The sequence below is a fragment of the Rhinolophus sinicus genome, linkage group LG10, assembly GCF_036562045.2.
Source record: "Rhinolophus sinicus isolate RSC01 linkage group LG10, ASM3656204v1, whole genome shotgun sequence".
NCBI lineage: Eukaryota > Metazoa > Chordata > Mammalia > Chiroptera > Rhinolophidae > Rhinolophus > Rhinolophus sinicus.
Window position 1 is genome coordinate 66,919,463 of NC_133759.1, and position 7,477 is coordinate 66,926,939.

Below are 7,477 nucleotides of genomic sequence, written 5' to 3' on the forward strand. Positions count from 1 at the left end.
GGGAGATTCGCGCGAGTGGAGGGAGGAGGAAAGGGAGAAGTGCGTGGAGACGGAGCCGCGCGGGCACAGGACGCAGACCTAGCTCAGTGCTCCGAGCTCGCTGCTTCCCGAAACTACCGCAGCTGCTAGTGAGGGAAGAACCCGGACTGCTAGGGCTCCGCCTGGGCTCCACAGGGCTGAGGGGACAGCATATACCACGGCTGAACCCAACGCTCATGGTAGAGACCTCAGAGAAAAGACTGAGGGAAAAAGGCTGAAAACGGTGGTTTAAGCCCTCACTGCCGAGCAGAGAACGGAGCCTTAGGCACTGAGACTAGCCGCCCCCTCCCACCCCTCCCAGAGCTCGCCCCGCCCCCACCTGCCCGGTGCTAGAAGCGAAACAGTAGCAGTGTCAGATCAAAACAACAGAAAATTTGCTGTTTTGAGAACTGTGGAACACAGACACAAATTCACAGCACAACTAGTTCCGGCAAAGGGGAGAAAGCTGTGGAAGCAGGACCGGCTGTGATGGTGGTCGCTGCCATTGCTCTGGGCCACCTCTCACAACTCACCCCGCCCCTGACCCCACCTATCTGGGCGGATCCCTGCAGGAGTAAACAGAACTGCTGAAACATACGGGCTCTGAATCAGGAGCTGGAAGAGCTTTGGAATATCAAAAGCTCTCCGCATACCCACCAGGACACTGCGCCCTGTGACCTAGACGAACTATTAACAGAGGAGAAGCCCGTCTCCCAGGGAATCCCCCCATTGTGTGAGAAGCAGGAATAGTGCAGAGAAAACAGCACTACCGTGTGGGAGAAGAAAAATAAATTGCAGTTGGAGAAATAATAAAACATTCTACCAACAAGTACTGGAAAACAAAAGAAAGACCTCTTCCTATCAACCTGTTGCAGAAGTCACTCCTGTAGATGTCTAGGAAGAGAAATAGTAAACCAGTAATCGCCATGAATAACCAAGGCAACAAGATAGCTCAGAAAGAAAGTGAAAAATCTCCAGAGAAGGCACTTAAAGATACAGAAATATGTGACTTAAATGACAGAGAATTCAAGATTGCAGTTCTGAAAAACTCAACGAGATACAAGAAAACACAGATAGGCAGTTAAATGAACTCAGAAACTCAATCAAAGAACAGCATGAGCATTTTACGAAAGAGATTGAAATTTTTAAAAAGAACCAAATAGAATTTCTGGAGATTAAGAACTCAATAGAAGAAATTAAGAATGAAATAACCAGCTTAGGTAGTAGAGTTGACCAGATGGAGGAAAGAATCAGTGACATCGAAGATAGAAACCTGGAAATGACACAGATAGAAGAAGAAAGAGACTTGAGACTTAAAAGAAATGAAAGAACTCTACAAGAACTTTCTGACTCCATCAGAAAGAGCAATATAAGAATAATGGGCATACCAGAAGGAGAAGAAAGAGAGTAGGGAACAGAGAATATATTCAAACAAATTGTCGATGAGAACTTCCCAAATTTGTGGACAGAACTGGACCCTCGAATCCAAGAAGCAAATAGAACACCTAGTTACCTCAATCCCAACAGGCCTTCTCCAAGGCACATTGTATTGTAGCTGTCTAAAATCAACGACAAAGAAAGAATCCTCAAGGCAGCCAGGGAAAAGAAGACGGTAACCTACAAAGGAAAGCCCATTAGATTATCATCAGATTTTTCAGCAGAAACTCTACAAGCCAGGAGGGAGTGGAACCAAATATTCAAACTATTGAAAGAGAGAAATCATGAGCCAAGAATAATATATCCAGCAAAGATATCCTTTAGATATGAAGGAGGAATAAAGACCTTTCCAGACATACAGAAGCTGAGGGAATTTTCTAATACACGACCTGCACTACAAGAAATACTAAAGGAGGCTATTCGACTACCATCAACAGGGACAATTTGTGGCAACCAAAACTCAAAAAGGGGGAGAGTAAAGGCCTGAACCGGAATATGGGAATGGAGAAAGTAAGCGTGCTGAAGAAAATGGAATACTCTAAATATCAAACTTTCTTTTACATAAACTTAAGGGTAACCACTCAAAATAAATCCAGAACTGAAATAAAAGAAGAAACAGAGGGAAACATCATAGAATACCACCACACAGAAATAATAAACAACAAAAAGGCAAAGAAACAATGGAGACACAGCCTTACCAGAAAACTAAAGATAGAATGACAGGAAATCCTCACATATCAATAATCACCCTAAATGTAAATGGACTGAACTCACCAATGAAAAGGCACGGAGTAGCAGATTTGATCAAAAAACTAAACCCAACAATATGCTGTCTCCAAGAGACACATCTCAGCTACAACGACAAGCATAGACTCAAAGTGAAAGGGTGAAAATTGACACTCCAAGCAAATGGCACCCAGAGAAAATCAGGTGTAGCCATAATGATATCAGATGAAACGGACTTCAAGGTGAAAACGATAACAAGAGACAAAGATGGACATTTCATAATGGTGAAGGGGACTACAACAAGAAGACATAACAGTCATCAATATTTATGCCCCCAATCAGGGAGGACCGAAATACACCAAGCAACTACTAACAGAACTAAAGGGAGAAATTGACCAAAACACAATTATACTAGGGGACTTAAATACACCATTGACAGCTATGGATAGATCATCCAAACAGAAAATAAATAACGAAATAGTAGCCCTAAATGACACATTAGATGAAATGGACATAATTGACATTTATAGAGCACTTCATCCTAAAACATCAGACTATACATTCTTTTCTAGTGTACATGGAACATTCTCAAGGATAGACCACATATTGGGACATAAAATCAGTCTCAACAAATTTAAGAAGATTGAAATCATACCATGCATATTCTCTGATCACAAGGCTTTGAAATTGGATATCAACTGTAAAAAGAAAGCGGGAAAAACCACAAATACATGGAGATTAAACAAAATAATTTTAAAGAAGAACTGGGTCAAAGAAGAAATTAGAGGAGAGATCAAAAGATACATAGAAACAAATGACAATGAAAATACATCCTACCAAAATTTTTGGGATGCACCGAAAGCAGTTTTAAGAGGGAAATTTATCTCATTACAGGCCTATCTCAAGAAACAAGAAAACTCCCAAATAAATAACCTCATGTTACACCTTAAAGAACTAGAAAAAGAAGAACAAGTAAAACCCAAGGTCAGCAGAAGAAAGGAAATAACAAAAATTAGAGCAGAACTAAATGAAATAGAGAACAAAAAGACAATAGAAAAAATTAATGTGACAAAGAGCTGGTTCTTTGAAAAGATTAACAAAATTGACAAACCCTTGGCTAGACTTACTAAGATAAAAAGAGAAGACACTGATTAACAAAATCAGAAACGTAAAAGGGGAAGTTATCACGGACACCACAGAAATACAAAGGATCATCCAAGAATACTATGAAGGACTATATGCCACCAAATTCAACAACCTAGAAGAAATGGACAAGTTCTTAGAAACATATAGCCTTCCAAGGCTGAACCATGAAGAACTGGAAAATCTAAACAGACCGATCACCAGTAATGAAATTGAATCAGTCATCCAAAACCTTCCCAAAAGCAAAAGTCCGGGACCAGATGGCTTCACTAGTGAATTCTACCAAACCTTCAAAGAGGATCTAATACCAATTCTGCACAAACTCTTCCAAAAAATTGAAGAAGAGACAGTACTCCCTAACTCATTTTATGAGGCCAACATTACCCTGATACCAAAACCTGGTAAGGACAGCACGAAAAAAGAAAACTACAGACCAATATCTCTAATGAATACCGATGCAAAAATCCTAAATAAAATTCTAGCAAATCGAATACAACAATGCATTAAAAAGATTATTCATCACGACCAAGTGGGGTTCATCCCCGGGGCACAAGGATGGTTCAACATACGCAAATCCATCAATGTGATACATCACATAAACAAAATAAAGGACAAAAATCATATGATTATATCAATTGATGCAGAAAAAGCATTTGACAAGATACAACATCCATTTATGATTAAAACACTTAATAAAATGGGTATAGAAGGAAAATACCTTAACATAATAAAGGCCATATATGACAAGCCCTCTGCTAATCTCATAATTAATGGAGAAAAACTGAAGCCCTTTGCTCTACGTTCAGGAACACGACAGGGATGTCCCCTATCACCTCTGCTTTTCAACATAGTGTTGGAAGTCCTTGCCAGAGCAATCAGGCAAGAGAAAGAAATAAAAGGCATCCAAATTGGGAATGAAGAAGTTAAATTATCACTCTTTGCAGATGACATGATGCTATATATAGAAAACCCTAAAGACTCCACCAAAAAGCTAGTAGAAACAATCAATGAATATAGTACAGTTGCCGGCTACAAAATCAACGCACAAAAGTCAATTGCCTTCCTATATACTAACAATGAAATCTCAGAAAAAGAAATACAAAAAACAATTCCTTTTGCAATTGCAGCAAAAAGAATAAAATACCTAGGAATAAACTTAACCAAGGATGTGAAAGACCTATATGCTGAAAACTATAAGACATTTTTGAAAGAAATGGAAGAAGACACAAAGGAATGGAAAGACATTCCGTGCTCATGGATTGGAAGAATCAACATAGTTAAAATGGCCATATTACCCAAAGCAATATACAGATTCAATGCAATCCCCATCGAAATCCCAATGGCATATTTTAAAGAAATAGAACAAAAAATCATCAGATTTGTTTGGAACCACAAAAGACCCCGAATAGCCAAAGCAATCTTAAGAAAAAAGAACAATAACGGAGGCATCACACTTCCTGACTTTGGCTTGTACTACAGGGCTACAATAATCAAAACAGCATGGTATTGGCAGAAAAACAGACACATAGACCAATGGAATAGAATTGAGAACCCAGAAATAAAACCACATAAATGTGGACAGATAATTTTTGACAAAGAAGCTAAAAACATACAATGGAGGAAAGACAGCCTCTTCAATAAATGGTGCTGGGAGAATTGTTTAGCCACGTGCAAAAGAATGAAACTGGACTGCTATTTGTCACCATGTACCAAAATTAATTCAAAATGGATCAAAGACTTAAGCATAAGACCTGACACAATAAACTGCATAGAAGAAAACATAGGTACTAAACTTATGGACCTTGGGTTCAAAGAGCATTTTATGAACTTGACTCCAAAGGCAATGGAAGTAAAAGCTAAAATAAACGAATGGGACTATATGAAACTTAAAAGCTTCTGCACAGCAAAAGAAACCATTGACAAAATAAAGAGGCCACCAACTGAATGGGAGAAGATTTTTGCAAACAGTGCCTCCGATAAGGGGCTAGTATCCAGAATATACAAGGAACTCATGCAACTCAACAACAAAAAAACAAACAACCCAATTGAAAAATGGGCAGAGGACTTGAAGAGACATTTCTCCAAAGAGGACATACAAATGGCAAATAGACATATGAAAAAATGCTCAACATCACTAATCATCAGAGAAATGCAAATCAAAACCACAATGAGATATCACCTCACCCCAGTCAGAATGGCTATCATCAACAAGACAAATAATAACAAATGTTGGAGAGGCTGTGGAGGAAAAGGAACCCTCATACACTGTTGGTGGGAATGCAGACTGGTGCAGCCGTTATGGAAGGCAGTGTGGAGGTTCCTCAAAGAATTACGAATAGAATTGCCGTATGACCCAGCAATCCCTCTCCTGGGTATCTACCCAAAAAATCTGAAAACATTTAGAGATAAAGACACGTGTGCTCCAATGTTCATTGCAGCTTTGTTTACAGTGGCCAAGACATGGAAACAACTAAAATGTCCTTCGATTGATGAATGGATAAAGAAGTTGTGGTATATATACACAATGGAATATTTGGCAGTAAGAAAAGATGATATAGGAACATTTGTGACAACATGGATGGATCTTGAGAGAGTAATGCTGAGCGAGATAAGTCAGACAGAAAAAGCAGAGAACCATGTGATTTCACTGATATGTGTTATATAAACCAAAAACAACAAAAGAACAAGACAAACAAATAAGAAACAGAAACTCATAGACACAGATAATAGTTTAGTGGTTGCCAGAGGGTAAGGGGGGTGGGGGGGGTGGGGTGTGAGATGAGGGTAAGGGGGATCGAATATATGGTGATGGAAGGAGAACTGACTCTGGGTGATGAACACACAATGGGATTTATAGATGATGTAATACAGAATTGTACACCTGAAATCTATGTAATTTTACTAACAATTGTCACCCCAATAAATTTAATAAAATAAAATTAAAAAAAAAAAAAGACATCATGGGACTTTTGATTCCGGCTATTTGCAGGCAAGGGTGATTGGTTTGAATCAGTTTTCCGGTATGATGTATCAGACTCACAGATGGTAGAGAAAACAATACTACTTCCTTGTGTGTATATCAAAAAAGCCAGAAGGCGGCCCAATTCAGTGCTCTGAGTCATCTGAGGCTGGGAGACCCTTAGCCCCATTTCATAACTTTCTTGATTTCTGTTTCTTCCTTAACCTTTCACTGCCCCTTCTCGTTCTCTCACTTCCTGTGTTGCGCTGGACGTGACAGTTTTGGAGCTGAGATTTACATTCATAAGAAGGAAACAGCCACATGAAGAGCTGGGGTGTGAGCACTCCAGAGAGAAGGAATTCCCTCCACCATACTTGGCATACTTGAGAAATAGCAAGAAGGTTGGGGTCACTAGGACAGAGTGGACAAAGTGAAGAAAGGCAGGGGAGGAGGTCAGAAAAGCAGCCAAGGGCCACATCACACAGGGCCTGGAGACCATGGTAAGGGCTTTGGATTGCAGTAGAAACCACTGAAAGGTTTTAAGCAGGAAATTTGCTCTTTGAGGTCACTCTTTGTATTTTGTGAGGGTAAGAATGGAAGTAGTAGGCTGATCAATTAGGAGGAGCTGGCAATAAACCAGAAGAAAGATGATGGTAGTCTGGTAGACTTAAAAAATGGTCCCAAAAAAGATATCCACATCATAATCCTTGGAGCCTGTGAATATTACCTTATCTGGCAAGTACTATGCAGATGTCACTATTTTAGTATATCAAGATGGGGAGATTATTTGGATTATCCAGGTGGGTCCTAAATGCTATCATTAGAAAGAAGCAGAGGTAGATTTGATACAGACAAGAGAAAAGGAGGCAATATGACCAGGGACATAATTATTGGAGTGATGTGGCCCCATGTCAGGGAATGCCAGCCACCACTAGAAGGTACAGGAACGGAAGTATTGTCCCCTAGATTCCTTATAGGGAGCATAGCCCTGCCAACCTCTTGATACTAAGATATATGGCTCCAGAACTGTGAAATAATGAATTTCTGTTTTCAGCCACCAAGTCTGTGGTGATTTGTTATAGCAACCACGGAAAATACATATAGGTGGCTTGGAGTAGGGTTTTAGCAGTGGACAGGGCCAGAAGTGATTGGATTCAAGATCTATTTTTGGAAATAGTATCAACAGGACTAGCT